Raw genomic sequence first — 17,629 nt, 5'->3', positions numbered from 1 at the left:
ATTCCAAAATTAAAATCAAATGGAGTAGAAAAGCCAAAAGGGCGAAGTATGGAACAGTTTTGAAATAGAAGAACACTAGGTTTTCTCCAGTAATTATTTGAAGACCATATTTTCTCTAACTCATTGTTTTGTTATCCCTTCCATTCCCTCTAAACCACTTCCTATGCCCCATAATACCTAATAAAAGTCCTCTAGCTCAATTAGGATAGGTTAGTGTGATAGTAAGTAGTAGACCTGATTGATCGACCTTGACTTCCTTAGATGTCATTGAGAATGTGAGGAAACGTGTGCCAACTGCACACTGGAGTAAGCAAAACTTGAGTGAAAAGTATGAGAGAATTTGTGTTTCGACACATACCTGTGAGAACATACTTAAAGACGCTCTCCGAAGGATCCAGAAACAGCCTTGTTTGTACATTTCATTGTAAAATTCACTGCATGCATATTCATATGTAGATGTTTTGATTATTGTACATTTATTAACGTAGGTTTCAAAGGAATTAATCTTCATTCCCCGCTAGTGAAATGTATAGATATATGGTATCTAATTTAGGGAACAAAGCCTTTGTTACTAAGTCGTTGTAGTATAGGTGAAGTTTGTGGGTATCTTCTTTGGAAAACTCTCACGAGGCTAAAACTCGTCCACTAGGGAATTCCTAGTGGTTTAAGGCCTTGTTACATACGGTCAATGCAATCCCACTCTGCGAGACGAGAATTAGATTAGGACTACACATTTTTGGCCACTTATCTATTTTAGTGTCTCTTCTTTGCTTGAGGACAAATAAAGTGCTGTTTGGGGGTGGTTGATAAGTACCCAAAACCGTGTTTTAAACCCCGTAGAGACATTACATTTGGGTCAATTATGTGTTTAATAAATGTAAATTAATTGTATTTTCATATTTTCACAAGTTTCAACAGACAATGATAAAATACACACATAACCTGCATTTTAGCAAGAAATACAGCCGAATAAATCTTGGACTTGAAATCTTTAGTATCAGCTCATTTAAAGCTCCAAACTGCCAGCAAAGCTCATGGACTCATAGAACCATGAAACAAGTTGAAGAATCCAAACTTGAGTCCCTAAGCCAGCTAAAAAACGAGATTTTTGTCAAACTGACCTAAATTAGCCCAAAAGTCAAGAGAAAACTTCAAATGGCGATATCTTCCATCTCCTAACCCTGATTTAAGCATTCGACCAGCTAAAATGATCAGCACAGAAATCTTTACGTAACGGTATCTCACTTGCAAAAAATGGTTGTATAGTTTGGAATATGAAGATAAAGCCAAAGTCTGTTACTATTTACTCCAAACCCATTACTGTTCTAGATAATATTCCTAGAATATTCCCTAGAATATTTCCTAGAATATTCCTAGAATATTCCTTGGGATATTATATTTTATTTATAACCGTTAGATTTAGATTAGATGGATTGAATCTAGACCGTCAGAAAAACTATAAATAGAAATGTCTAGTTTTAGTTTTTCTCATTGAATGGTTAGCATTCGATCATAGGAGTATAGTAGTTTACTGTTTTTCTAGTGTAATTGAAAATTTTAATTTCCAATTTTTAATTTAGTTTTATTTTCTGTTAATTAGAATAACACTTTAGTTTTGTGATCTCGGAGTAGAAAATCTGCCCGAGTGAAAATTATCTCCATTTGGAAGGGTGTTTCAATAATTATAACGATTAGGAATCGAGTAAGTTCACCCAGAGATGAGGTTCTGAATCGATTCCATGCGCTAATAACGTTCATTCAGAGATGAATAGTCGTTATTAGGGATCAAAAATTAGGACTAACTCTTTTATTGGAGATATGATTCGCTCAAACGGATTTTCTATCTCTCTAATCAAAGTCTATTTTCTTTTATTTTCATCATTTTCTCACCTAAATTCACTTCTAAAAATTCATGTGATCATATTAGTTTTTGTTTATAATAAACTTTTGCAATTTCATTGAAATGTGAACGAAATGAAAAACCCGACCGCTGTTTTACAGAAAGATCAATGGCGCTGTTGCGTTTTCAGTAAAATTTGCAAAATAAATTAAATTGGTCACAACACTCCCATAATCATTTTATTCCCTCCACAATTTTTCATTTTCCACTAAACAATAAAAAAAAAAAAAAAAAAAAAACCCCATTTGTGGCTATGGGCCTACTTTTGAGACTTTCTTTGACCGAATAATAATAATAATAATAAATAAATAAATAAGTCGCACCCATATCTTCTTCTTCATTTTCTTTCTTTCTCTCCTTCTTTCTTCTCTGCGTTTGCATCTGCGTCTCCTTCTTCTCCATTCTCTCTTCTTCTCTGCGTCCATCTTCTCTCCTAATCATCACTAATCTTTTTCTTTGATTATTTTGTAGGTTCTGCGAAGATCGGTTTAGTAACTGTTAGGGGTGCAGGGTTGAGACGGTGGTGGTTCTTCGGTGGTGTTGTTGGGGGTGCTGACGGTGGTGATGTTCGGGGTGATTGAAAACTGGTGTATGGTGAAGTGAAGGTGGCGTTGAGTAATGGTGGCTTGAGGTCAGCTAGAGGGTGTCTGTGCTGGTGGTTGTACTTTCGGTGCTAGTGGTTGTGTTTTGGTGGCTTGAGGTAAGTTAGAGTGATGGTTGTGCAGAGGTGTAGTGAGTAGTGGCTGCTAGTGCAACTTGCTGCATGTGTGTAGCTAATGAGTTGTGTTGCTGGACGATTCTCTGTGAGGTGAAGTTGGTCAGTGTGTAGTCTTGTTGTTCTTTGTATAGTAAATGAAAGTTGTGGTGAATGGCGTTGAAGTTGAGCAATTGATTTGCTAAGTGTTTGTGGTGTTGTTTGTGAGGTCTATGTGTGTGGTTAAGCACTACAAGTGTGTACAAAAGTGAGGTCGTAGACTAGAGATTGGTGGATGAAGTGAACTCCCCGATGCTAGTGTGTTGTTGTGAGGAGTGTGAAGGTTGTTGCATGGTGCTGAGAGCTTTTGTTAATTGTGATAATGCAAGTAACCAGCTGTGGAGCTTTTACATGACAGGAGAGTTTCTTAATTGAAATATAGTGGGCCGACATAATTGTTAAGCTCTCACCTATTTTCATTAATGTGTCTGTTTTTTTTTTTAGATTTTTCTACAAGACTCTGTGCACAACAAGAGCTTCTCAGTGTTTGGTTTTTGACTTTTTGTAAATATTTAATAACTAGCTGCAACTGTTGGAGGTATTACTGATGTCCTTGTGCGCTATTGCTTAACAGATTCCTTGTCATTATGTTGTTGTTGCTGCTACTGCTACCTCTCTGCTACGTCTAAGTGAATTGTTATGGCTTGCCACTGTTACTTTGATGCTTTGATGAGTGTTGACTAGTAGAAAAAGTGAACTTTGTGCTATTAAAGAAGGCGGAGTACCGGTACTATGTTATCTATGTAGTGGTGTTCGGACTTAATGCCTGCAAGGTGGCATTCTTAGAGACTTAGGTAATTTCTACAGGGTTGTGGACCCCGGATTGTGGACTTTGATTTTCATCGTCCAAGCACCACACATTTTATTTTTTTTAAAAACTAAAAAAATAAATAATAATAATAATAATAATTTTTAACTCATATATATAAGTAATTTTCTTTGTTTATAAAGCCCTCAAAAGAAAACTCTGTAACTTACTGGCCTTGTGCCACCATTTTCGGCCTGGTTTGTGGGCTTCTATATGTATGTAATAATTTTCTAAATAACAGGTGAGTGGCATTGACCCCGAATTGTCAACAGGTCAATGGCCACTCAAGTCATCTTCGAACCCAAGTGCATGTAAGCATAACTTGGGAAGGTACATTTTCTTTATTCTCTCCCTTCAATCTCCTGTCAAAAGGGTTAAATGCAATTTCCACACATGATTAGGCTACTTAAACGAAAATCAATCTTAGCCTTTTGGAAATGATATGCTAACATGTTTAGAATTGTGATTTAACGTTAATGCATGTTTCCAACGTATGCTTAGCAAACATGATTAGAATTCAAATTTTATAAATGCTTCATAATTTTGCAAACATAGTCAACTTTAAACACCTGCTTTTATATCGGGTATCTGAAACATACTTTTAGGGAATCTACCACATGCAAAATTTCCTACCATCACGGTAAATCAAAATGTAGACCAACTTAAGAGTAACAAACCTTTACCCTTGCAAATAAGAGATAAATCAATCATTTCCGTTGTTGAGACCAATCTTTCGAATGAGTATCTAAAAAAAATGCTAATTTGTCCTATTTTACATATCTAAGCCTAATGAAGTACAACTTCTGATGCATTTTCATTTTTTATCTAAACACGGGTGTGTAAAAATTCCATTTTTTTGGGGAGTACTTGCTAAACCCCCAAATCTTTTAACTATTACCTTATAGTTGATCGAGAAACATGATACCCCGATTTCATCCTGTTTAGGGGTGTGCATAATCTAGGGGAATCTGATGTAAAAAGACCTCATGTTCCTAGTCTCGGGAATCTGACTTAGAAAGACCCAAAGTCTTGAGTATCGGACTTTAAAGGACTCACTTTCCGTTACATCCAAGTAATGCCAGAATAAGGTAACTGCGCCCTTCTATTTTGAGAGATAGTTGTAACTTGTAAGCATCGGTTCCTTCGTCCAAATAACTCATGTATTCCAATTTAGTACCTAATGGGTGATAGGGTAATGTTTATCAACGAAGCGAGTTTATTTGTTCAACATATTAGCGAATAATCTGTATTTGCTAAATCATTCCACCATCTAGGTGCAAATGCCAAGGGTTTCTACAAACCCTTATGCTTGATAAAAGTCTTAGGAATCTGATTATAAACGACCTAAATTATTATGTCTATATATCTGTGTATTTTTTATTATTTGCTATTGTCAATTTTCTTGTTGCATGCTGTAATTTTTTCGACCGAATTTTTGCCCACGCTTCTCACGTAATTTCTTTCCTTATCTCTCTTGATACTTTGATGACAAAGCATCCATCTGTTTGGGGGTGGGAGAGAAATATTTTGCAAAAATTAGACACTTTTAGGTTATTTATTTTTCTTTCTTTCTTCCTAAAAAAAAAGTTTCTTATTTAGTAATAAAGGTCTTGTTTCCTTTTATGTGATGAAAATTGTTTAGAAATCTCATATTAGCATTAGCATTAGGTTTGGTTCTTAGAAACTTATGTTAATATGTACGCAATAGTTTTTATATTTTTTCATGAATATTCATGCAATCAGTGTCAATGACTGTATATAGCAATAAGTTTCCGGGACCTACAGCTAGAATACTTAATTTCCAAATCCAGTGAGGATCTAGCCAAAAAGCCTCAACATAAGTGTATCTGAGTAATGAGTAATGACCTATGGATGAAACAATTCCGAGTAGAAAGAAATCACACATCCACTTGCTTGATCACTATATCATATCCTAGGCGAGAATTTAGGCATTCTTCAGACCGATATAGCCAAATAAAAAAATATACAAACCCAAAAAAATAAATAAATAAATTTCCCCTAGTTTTCCCCGTTGAGCCTTTACATTAGTCATTTCATTTTTCAACCATTATTTCCTTACCCATATCCATATCTGATGAGTTTGAGAAATATGATGAAGAGCATAAAAGAAAAGAGAAAGACCTATACAAATACGAAAATTCATTCTATCAGTTGGCGCCGATTGATGAATCTAGTTAGCTGTGTCAAAACCAAGAAAAAGTAAATTCCATGAAATAAAAAAAAAATAAAAAAATTATAAACTCCAAAAATAAGATGAAATGGAGTAGAAAAGCTAAAAAGGGTGAAGTATGGAACAGTTTTGAAACAGAAGAACACTAGGTTTTCTCCAGTAATTATTTGAACACCATATTTTCTCTAACTCATTGTTTTGTTATCCATTCCATTCCTTCTAAACCACTTCATATGCCCCATAATACCTAATAAAAGTCTTCTAGCTCAATTAGGATAGGTTAGTGTGATAGTAAGTGGTAGACCTGATTGATCGACCTCGGCTTCCTTGGACGTCATTGAGAATGTGAGAAAATGTGTGCCCACTGCACACTGGAGTAAGCAAAACTTGAGTGAAAAGTATGAGAGAATTTGTGTTTCGACATATACCTGTGAGAACCTACTTAAGGACGCTCTCCGAAAGATCCAGAAACAGCCTTGTTTGTACATTTCATTGTAAAGTTCACTGCATGCATATTTATATGTAGATGTTTTGATTATTGTACATTTATTAACGTAGGTTTCAAAGAAATTAATCTTCATTCCCCGGTAGTGAAATGTACAGATATATGATATCTAATTTAGGGAACAAAGCCTTTGTTACTAAGTCATTGTAGTATAGGTGAAGTTTGTGGGTATCCTCTCTGAAAAACTCTCACGAGGCTAAAACTTGTCCACTAGTGAATTCTTAGTGGTTTAAGGCCTTGTCGCATATGGTCAATGCAATCGCACTCTGCGAAACGAGAATTAAATTAGGACTACATATTTTTGGCCACTTATCTATTTTAGTGTCTCTTCTTTGCTTGAGGACAAACAAAGTGATGTTTGGGGGTGGTTGATAAGTACTAAAAACCGTGTTTTAAACTCCGTAGAGACATTATATTTGGGTCAATTATGTGTTTAATAAATGTAAATTAATTGTATTTTTATGTTTTCACAGGTTTCAACATACAACGATAAAATACACACAGAACCTGCGTTTTAGCAAGAAATACAGCCGAATAAAGCTTGGACTTGAAATCTTCAGTATCAGCTCATTTAAAGCTCCAAATTGCCAGCAAAACTCATGGACTCAGAGAACCAAGAAATAAGTTGAAGAATCCAAACTTGAGTCCCTAAGCCAGCTAAAAAAGAGATTTTGGTCAAACTGACCTAAATCAACCCAAAAGTCAGGAGAAAACTTCAAATTTCGATATCTTCCGTCTCCTAACCCTGATTCAAGCATTCGACCAACTAAAATGATAAGCGCAGGAAACTTTACGTAACGGTATCTAGCTTCCAAAAAATGGTCATATAGTTTGGAATATGAAGATAAAGCCAAAGCCTGTTACTCTTTAGTCCAAGCCCATTACTATTCTAGATAATATTCCTAAAATATTCCCTAGAATATTCCTAGAATTTTTCCTGGGATATTATATTTTATTTGTAACCGTTAGATTTAGATTAGATGGATTGAATCTAGACCGTCAGAAAAACTATAAATAGAAAGTTCTAGTTTTAGTTTTTCTCATTGAATGGTTAGCATTCAATCATAGGAGTAGAGTAGTTTACTACTTTTTTAGTATAATGAAGAATTTAATTTTCAATTTTTAATTAAAATGTTTTTAATTCAGTTTTATTTTCTGTTAATTAGAATAACACTTTAGTTCTGTGATCTCGGAGTAGAAACTCTGCCCGAGTGAGGATTATCTCCATTAGGGAAGGTGTTTCGATAATTATAACGATTAGGAATAGAGTAAGTTCACCCAGAGATGGGGTTCTGAATCGATTCCACACGCTAATAACGTTCGTTTAGAGATGAAGAGTCGTTATTAGGATAAAAAATCAAGACTAACTCTTTTATTAGAGATATGATTCGCTCAAACGGATTTTCTATCTCCGTAATCAAAGTCTATTTTCTTTTATTTTCATCATTTTCTCACCTAAATTCACTTTTACAAATTCACATGATCATATTAGATTTTGTTTATAATAAACTTTTGCAATTTCATTGAAATGTGAAGGAAATGAAAAACCCGACCGCTGTTTTACAGAAAGATCATCAGTAAAATTTAATGTGGTTGTGTTTATGTTTATTTAGGTTTTGTGATTGAATATAACAAGTACATTATAAGCTATTTGAATATGTGATAACAAAAAATAGGGGTGGCGACACTATGACGATGTGTCGCTAAAAAGATACTTTTAGTGGCGTTTTGCAATGCAAATAGAAGACTCCCAAAACGTCCCTACTAATACATAATGTTGCAACCATTTCACAATTTTTTATATTTTTATAATTCTTGACTCCTTGGTTAGATGCTGAAGGCAAGCAATACACCTAATCTGACTTCATCATTTGAACCCGTTTGGGTTGCCCTCATTACCCTTCTTATCGAGGGATCAAGCCGCACCGTAGTTCTCTCCTCTCTCCACTCTTTTCTATCTCACTCTTGGATTCTCCACCCTCTAGACGCGTCATCTCCTGGTTTGTCTCCCCATTCTCCTCTCATTGTCTCCTCATTCCAGCTCCTCTTCTCTAGGTTTCTCCTCCTCTCTGGATGTCGTCTCTGTACTCTTCTTCTCAAGATCTCTCCTCCTAATCCTCCTCCTCTCTGGCTGTCGTCTCCTTTGGCCGGCGTCTCCTTTGACTGTCATCTCCTCTGGCCGCCGTTCCTATGGCCGTCGTCTCCTCCTTTCTCTGCTCTAGATATCTCCTCCTCATCTCGGGACATCCTCTTCCTACTCCTCCTCCTCTCTGACCATCGTATCCTCTGGCCGTCGTCTTCTCCCTTCTCTGCTATAGATATCTCCTCCTCTCTTCTTCCTCATCTCGGGACATCATCTCCCTACTCCTCCTCCTCTCTGGCCGTCGTCTGCTCCCTTCTCTGCTATAGGTATCTCCTCCTCTCTTCTTCCTCATCTCGGGACATCATCTCCCTACTCCTCCTCCCCTCTCTGGCTGTCGTCTCCCTTCTCCTCTTCTCTAGATCTCCCCTCTTATTCCTCCTCCTCTCTGACTGTCGTCTCCTTTGGCCGTCGTCTCCTCCCTTCTCTGCTCTAGATATCTCCTCCTCTCTTCCTCCTCATTTCGGGACATCATCTCCCTACTCCTCTTCTTCTCTGGCCGTCGTCCCCATTATTCTTTTCTCTAGATCTCTCATCCTCTTCCTCCTCCTCTCTGGTCGTTGTCTCCATACTCCTCTTCTCTGGATCTCCCCTCCTATTCCTCCTCCCTTCGGGTTGCCGTCTCCCTTCTCCTCTTCTCTAGATCTCCCCTCCTCTTCCTCCTCTCTCTGGCCGACGTCTCCATACTCCTCTTCTCTAGATCTCCCCTCCTCTTCCTCCTCCTCTCTGGCCGATGTCTCCTCTGGCCGTCGTCTCCACCTACTTTGGTTGTCTCCTCCCTCTTCCTCCCCTCAACCTCTCTCTTTTTCTCTATCTGGTGCCTCCTTCCTCCATTTCTTCTTTTACCCCTCCTCCCTTCTATGTTCCCTTCTCTTCACTTTTATATCTCCTCCTTAGGTTTACCTCATGGGGCCTAGCATGGTCTTGGGCCTATTCTCTGGGCCCAATACATACAATGGCCCATCTTATGAAAATGGCTGTTACATATAACAAGCGACAAATCCAAAAATGGTCGCCAAATGGGAATATTTAGCGACGTTAAATAATGTCGGAATATGAATGTAATTCATGAAAAATTTGGGGTTTTTGCTACGAAATAAAACGTCGGTAGTGTAAACAATTACCGACATTTTCCCATATCGTCACCAAAACAACTACCAACATTATAAATCGTCGCTGATTCTACACCTTTGCCGACGTTTTTATTTCTTAGTTTCAAACCTTTTGCGACTATACAATTTGTGACGATCGAGCGACGATTTAAAAAACATCGCTACTGACTATTACCATTGTTTTTCTTACTTTTTCTGATGCTTGGTTTCATTGCTAAAAATCCAATTTGTTGTAGAGTCATACTCTAATAAGTGTTCTTATTGATCATACAATATGTTGAGGTATGAACATTGATTGTTCATACCCCAAATAGGTATGAACAATAATTGTTCATAACTCATATTGATGTATGAACAATGATTGTTCATACTCCAATAAGTGTTTTTATTGATCATAAATTATGTTTAGGTGTGAACATTGATTATTCATACCCCAAATAGGTATGAACAATAATTGTTCATAACTCATGTTGATATTGTTCATACATCCAAATAGGTATGAGCAATGATTGTTCATACTCCAATAAGTGTTTTTATTGATCATAAATTATGTTTAGGTGTGAATATTGATTGTTCATACCCCAAATAGGTATGAACAATAATTGTTCACAGCTCATGTTGATGTATGAACAGTGATTATTCATATCCCAAATAGGTATGAACAATGATTCTTCATACTCTAATAAGTGTTCTTATTGATCATACATTATGTTGAGGTATGAACATTGATTGTCCATACCCCAAATAGGTATGAATAATGATTGTTCATAGCTCATGTTGATGTATGAACAGTAATTATTCATACTCCAATAAGTGTTCTTATTGATAATACATTATGTTGAGGTATGAACAATCCCAAATAGGTATAAACAATCAATTATATGAACAATGAGTGTTCATAGCTCATGTTAATTTATGAACAATGATTGTTCATACCCCAAATAGGTCATTGTTCATACTATATACACCGGGTCATTTCGATTGGGCTGGGTGTTTATTATTTCGTACCAAGGGTATACCTAACATTTCATCTACCCGAGCCGTTTTTAATTTCGCGTCAAGGGTATACTTAACCTTTCATCTACCCCGTCCTTGTGAGTGATTAAAAAAAAAAGGTGTCCTCTCAAGTTACTTTTCCCCCCGATTTGTCCTCTAGAGTTACTCCCTGTTCTTTCAAGCGGGGGAGAATTGATGCATGAGTATTAATGACATCATGCGGATATCATCCTAAAACTATCGTGACAGTCTTCTATTTCCTATTTAGTTATTAGTTTTAGAATTAGTTCTAATTTATATTTTATTAGTTTCTTATTTTAGTAATAGGTTATTTAGGATGGTTTCCAATTAGATTTAGTAGTTAATTTATTATATAAAGGCAACTAGGCCTTCATTCTTAGATGGTTATTATTGAATATTAATTCTTTTAGAATTGTTCTTCATGTTTGAAGATTTAAACCCTAGTTTTAGGTGTTTGATTTAATAAATCTTATTTATGATCATCCATTGTTGAAGTTTCCGCCAACAAGATACATCACAAAGTTTCTGTTAAGGTTGATCTTACAGTATATGAGAACCTCATGTTTTTTGTGTGGATGCGTAGAACCTCAACACATCCAACTTCATCTGGAACACCAATGTCAATTTCCTTGTCAAATCTCCCAAATTTTTGCAAAGCCGGATCAATGCTGTTGGGCCTATTGGTAGCCCCAATAACAATGACATGGATGCGGGATTTCAAACCATCCATAAGCGTCAAGAGCTGGGAAACAATTTGACGTTCAACCTCCCCGTGTGTCTTCTCTCGCTTGGGAGCAATTGAGTCAATCTCATCAATAAAAATGACAGTGATCAGACCTCAAATATGCATTTTTATTCTCTTATAATGCTTCAATTTAGTCTAATTATATGATTAATAATGTAGAAAACTCATGTTCTTATTGCCTTTTCAGCATACAAGCCTAACTGGACCAAATATCTCAAAAGACGTGTTCTAGAGCCAAAAGGAGAAAAAAAAAAAAAACCCTAAAAGGGACCTCATGGAACAATTGAGAAATAGTGCCAAAAATTCAACGGTCAAAGTCAACTCAAATACCCAAAAACTCAAAAGCTCAGAAAATACTCTAAAGCTTCAAAGACCAAGGGCTCAACCCTTTCCAAGACATGGGGTGTTATCAACACCTAAAGCTTCAAAAGACCAAAGGCTCAAAATTCCAAAGACATGGGCTTAAGTCCAAAGGTTTGGTCCTATCCACTCAACTCTAGAAGGCACAAAAAGGTTCTAGATTAGGTTGCTTGGTGGATAAGCAAAATAGGATGGGTAAACTTGTACATCTCTATACATATATAAGTGTAGAGATTGCCCACAAAGTAGATGCCTTATGCCCTAGGAGTAGTGTAAATTAATTAGGAGTAGGAGTAGATTTAAATAATTAGTTTTTATTATTGTTTTCCATTTTCATTGTTTTCAAGCTTCAATCTTTTATGAATCAAAGTTAGTTTTCTTCCATTCAAAGTTGTTTTTTAATCATATCTTTCATCAACTAGTTCTTCAAAACATCTTCTTATTGAACTATTTTTCTTTCAAAACCTAGTTATACTCATTTGAATCAATCAAATGAGTATAACTTGCTAACCAAGTTATCTTTACATATCATCATTTTACATGTTTTACACTTAACCAATCCAAGTATTCATGTTTTAATTATCAAAATCCTTAATAACTAGTTATTGTCTACATCTTCATACATCAAGAGTTTACAAATTGAAAATGAGAAGTTAAGAAAAGGTTTGGTTTTTATTCATCAACACTTGTTATCTTCATAAGGTTTAAGATGAACAACTTCAACCCACTCACTACTCCCACAATCTATTTCTTTTCAGATAACGGGATCATTTTTTTCAGCTTCCTCAAAAGCCTTCCAAAGATTGCTTTCACTCTCACCAGCTAATTTAGACATGATCTCAGGTCTATTAATGAAGAAAAAGAAAGCACAGGTTTCATTGGCAACAGCCCTGGCTATCAGTGTCCCGGTGGTCCATACAATACAATTCCTTTTGGAGGCTTCACGCCTATTGATTTAAAGAGTTAGGGATGTCTAAGTGGAAGCTCCACTGACTCGCAAATTTGAGCCATATGTTTACGTACGCCACCTACATCATCATAACCCACATCATCCAACCTATCTTCATCGATCTTCTCACTAGCTCTCCCTCACAAAAGATTTCAATATCCGGTGACACCACACAATACTCAGCAGGGTCATTCTACTCCACATAAATTAGGTTTGCATGGACTTCCTCGCTAATCATTATTTTCCCATTTTAATGTATATCGGGAGCAAGATGTACCTTCCATTTCTTTTCATTTTGTTATCAGATTTCTGAAAACCACCAAATTAATGTTGAAAGTTTATTATATGATTACTTGTCTTTATAACTCTTATCATACACACGAGCTGTCAAAATTAGCCCACATATATTATAAGCAACAGTTTGATGCCAACGACAATATGGGGAGCAACAATAACAAAGGTGATAAAATCCCAAAACTATAGTTTTAACCCCTTAATAACATTATATATAGATCAATTATGTTTATAATAAATAAGAGTTAGTATTGTTTATGTACTTTTGTGTATTTCAGGTTTTGGAATCAATTATGTGAAAAAATATGTCACTTTTGCAAAAGAAATGAGCAAAGGTTGGTTGCTAAGAAGTTCTATGGTTAAAGCCCAAGTTTCAAGGAGAAAAAGCCTTTTTAAAGCCCAGTCAAAGCTGAAAAGTCAAAGTCAACGCGGGTAGAAATAGAGCATAAAAGTTAACAGAACTTCTGTAGGCCGTATCTTTGGACTCAGACCTTAGAATTAGACATATTATATGTCGAAACGACCGGCTCGGAAAGAGCTTGCTAATGGTCTAGGCCTTGGTCCAATCAAAGGAGTAAAAATAGACGAAAAGTTTGTTGCAGTAATTTCCAGTAGAGAAACCCTTTTTGGACTTAAGTAATTAGGTTTTGGGCTTGATTTAGTAGCCCTAAACATGGTTTCAAAGCCCATGCACGAAATTGTAAACCTAGCCCTCTCCTATATAAAGAGGACTAAAGAAAAACTCTAACTCTCTCACCCATTAGTTAATTAGTCTCTTGTCTCTTAGTTTTTCTTTTTAGTAAACCTAGTTTATGTTTATTTAGCCTAGCCACCATTAATTCAATTCAAGTTATCTTTAATAAAGTAGTTCTTTATTATGTCTTCTTCTTTCTATTATTTCTTCCATGATAGTCTCTCATGATTCATAGCTAAACCTCCATTAGAGGGGTTTGATTGAAGCTTTGATAAAGACTTGATGTGTTAGTATAGAATCATTGTATTTAAGAATTTCAATTCTAGAGGGTAGTTCATTCACCATGAGAATGGGTTTAAACTTCCTCTCATGCTAATTATTAGTGGGTTAGAGATGCCATGAATAATTAAGGATAAAAAGACCTAACATTTATGTTGAACCTTGTATGAAAACATAAAGATTAGAGTTGCAATAAAAATCTATAATAGCATGTTAGGGATTAATTAAGGTGGATATCAAATCTCCTAATTCCTTCTCATATTCAATCTTATTATTAAATTGTCGTAGTTTAAAATTACAATATATTAAATCATAGTTTTTGCCATATTAGTTATATTAGAATTATTACTCTCATCATGCTTGTGGAATTGTTAATCACTAGTAGAATTATTTACGTTATAAGCAATTAGGAGTGGAACGAATTCTGACTCCAGTTTATTATATGACAATTGAGAGTAGAAATTTGATGAAATCATTAGAATAGCATAGTTTTCTTATACCTAGCAAAATCACTATTCGTTAGGGTAGAAAAGTGTTTTTTAGTATTATCAAAAGGCAATGTAGGACTTTGATGACAACAATAACATGACATAAGTGCACAACATCCATCTTTACCAAACATGCACAGTAGATGTTCTGTCAGTCTAATAAATAAAAATACCAACATGTCCTACAAAAACATTACGATGATAAAACCACCAATCAGGCACATATCGTCAATCGAAAATCTCATCAAAAACCAATAAACTGGTAGAAAAATAGAGAAAGATGTAAATGTAAAATAAACTGAACTTACATTTCAGATACGCATCAAATAAATTTCCGGTAACACCTTCAATGGTATCATCCACATGCAGTATATAAGGAATTGCACCCCCCAAAGTTTTTTGCAAACTTCCACTACTGCACCCCCAAAAATTTCACAACTATAGTGAGATCATAATCAACAACAAAAAAAAATAGTATGAAAAAAAAAACTAAACAATAAGCCAACGTATTTTTTACTTCTCTTTTTTGCCCTTACAAAGTTATCATTTATCATTTATTTTGAGTCCAAAACAATTAAAGATGGACAAATGTGTCTGTGAATGTTTGATGGGTTTATGAAACTAAAACAAATATCCAAAGGCCCAAAGCCCAACCGGTCAGTGTGTATAATTATAATCACCCATAACAAACATGTAAGCTCTCTCTCTCTCTCTCTCTCTCAATTCTTAAACAGACGTCAGACCTCAACCTAAAAGAAAAACAAAAAAATAAATAAATGAAAAAAAAAAAAAAAACAAAAAAACAAATTCAAAAAAGACTTGCGGCGTAGCTGCTTGTTGCACGATTGCCCTAATTGTTTGTAAAACCCGTTATCATTATCAATAAAATTTCCACTTTAAAAAACTATATGCAACTTTTGTTCAGTGAACAAATTAAATACCCCAAGTTCAATATAGAAGGAGATGAACATGGAGAGGGCTTGGTATGAGAATCACCAAACATATTCTCATCCAAATATTTCTCAAATCTACTTTTCATCTTCCCGCCGGTTTTCTTCTCTTCCAGCCTTAATTTCAAATTGGCATGCGGCCAGCCTATTCTTGTTTTTTTCTCTCTCTCGTCAGCTTTCGTTTTCGCCTTCCAAAACTTGTAACCATAAATGGATATAAGAGGTGCGTGTGGGGGTGGTCGCACCCCCTGAGATTAGAAAAGCTCCAATACCACATAACTAATTGCTTAGAAAAATTTTCAAACTATAAGGACTCACCCCCTCTAAATTTTTTTAGCAAATTTCCACTATCGCACCCCCAAAATTCACAACTATAGTGAGAATATAATGAACAAAAAAATTAGTATGGAAAAAAAAAAAAAAACCTAATAAAAGACATTCTAATAAACCAACGTTTTTTTTTTTTACTTCTCCTTTTGCCCTTACAATATTATCATTTATCATTTATTTTGAGTCCAAAACCATTAAAGAATGACAAATGTATCTTTGAATGCTTTATGGATTAATGAGACTAAAACAAATAGACAAAGGCTCAAAGCCCAACCAGTCAGTTTGTATAATTCTAATCACCCCTCCTTTCTTTTACTCTCAATTCTTAAACAAGCGTCAGACCTCAACCCAAAAAAAAAACAAAAATAAAAACAAATTCAGAAAAGACTCGAGGCACAGCATGTTGCACGTTTGTCCTAATTATTTGTAAAACTCGTTATTATTATCAATAAAATTTCCACTTAAAAAATAATAATAAAATTTTTTAAAAAAAAACAAAAAACAAAACGAGGTAATTTTTTACTTTCAATATTAATATTTTCTAGTTTTTTCCACATGATAGTAAGGTTATAGACTTATAATATTATAAGAAGTTAACAATTTGTTAAATTGTTGTAGACTTGTGGACTAGAATATGTAGATATATAGATGACATATAATAAGAGTGGTAAGATAGATAGTATCAATTAATGACTTAAGAGGTTAAGTAGTTAACTTTGTGAGTCCATATTAAATTCTTAGTAATCAACGCACTCTAGTTATGTGAATTGAAATAAATACATAATTTTGTTGACTTTTATTGTTTACATTTTTTTTTTTTTTTTGGAAGGGGGTGCACATAATCTCGCACCCCTTAGCTTAGAATCCTAACTTCGTACCTGCAATAACCACTTGTGAAACTCAAACTATAGAGTATGGAAAAAAAAATGGGGTGTCTTGTTACGTGTCAGTGAGTAAGGGTTCATTAGACATTGTTGAGTTGAGTGAGGATTTTGGAAAGTTGGTGGATAAGAAGATGAAAACAAGTGTGGAGCTCTATTTTTTTTAACTGGTCAAATAACTATTTGTAGTAAACGATATTTCAGGTGTTCCCATATTTATGTTTCTTGAAAGAGAAGAAATATTTTGTGGAAAGTCAGTTTTTACCCTTACTTGTATTTGAGATTGTAGTACCATGTAATGTATGTCGTCCTTTTCGGATTATTTGATATCAAAATTTCTCTCGATGCACATGCATAGTGGATCCACGTACACGATTACAGTTGCAGGGATTCATTACCTTATCAGCTTATGAGAAAATTAGCTAGTTATGAAATTATGTCATTAGTACTGATAGATGTTGGGCAATTTTGTGTCAACTCAACAACTCCCTGTTAGTTAGATAGGTTGTTTCTTTTGTTTTTTTTAGATAAAACCCCTATAGTTTGTTTTGTTTTTGAATGAACCCCTATGATTTGGCAACTCACACTTAACTAACTAGTGCATCTCGATTCTGTTTGGACAACATCTATATTTGCATTATTGGCCATTCTACCCTTGTCTTCCTCTCTTCAACAGTTCTTCGAAATTAGCAAAGGCAAGACAAACAGGAACATAATTAGCAAAAGCGAGACAAACTCTGGGTGGTTTTAGTCCACACAGATTTACAGAAAAATAGGATTTCGTTATTTCTGCCCTAAAAAGAAGAGTTAATAATAAGTGGTTTCCTTTTGTTTTATAAGAATTCAGTCTACCCCGTCCATAGAAACTTGTGATTTCCGTATTTGCACCAGTGGACACATTAGCTGCATCTCCTCCCCAGATCAAGGGGTATGATGTTCCATTGAGTGCAAAACTATTGATGGCAATCCCCTTCATGTTTGAAAAGCACAAAAATTTACAGGGGGGGGACAATTGCTAATGAATGATCCAAGAATTTTAAGTGGACTTACGGTAAAAATTTGTCCATTCCTAAGCACAACTTGGGACACAAATTTCCGTCGATGCTGCTGGCAGCCACTGTTAAAGACCATGGTGAGACGTTTGAGATTGTCCTTGGAAATGGGCCACTATGTCCAGCTTAATTTGAAGTCAATATTCCTTTCTTCATGGCATGGAAAGAGCCAATTGCTAT

At 35.2% G+C, this 17,629-nt stretch overlaps 1 pseudogene; it reads right to left on the bottom strand.

Moving 5' to 3' along the window:
- Positions 1-17,373, bottom strand: part of LOC147487520 (cell division cycle protein 48 homolog) — a 44,907-nt pseudogene extending 27,534 nt beyond the window's left edge.
- Between the last annotated feature and the right edge of the window lie 256 nt (positions 17,374-17,629).

The sequence above is a fragment of the Coptis chinensis genome, chromosome 7, assembly GCF_015680905.1.
Source record: "Coptis chinensis isolate HL-2020 chromosome 7, ASM1568090v1, whole genome shotgun sequence".
In the NCBI taxonomy this organism is placed as follows: Eukaryota; Viridiplantae; Streptophyta; class Magnoliopsida; order Ranunculales; family Ranunculaceae; genus Coptis; species Coptis chinensis.
This window is presented reverse-complemented; position numbering and strand designations above follow the sequence as displayed.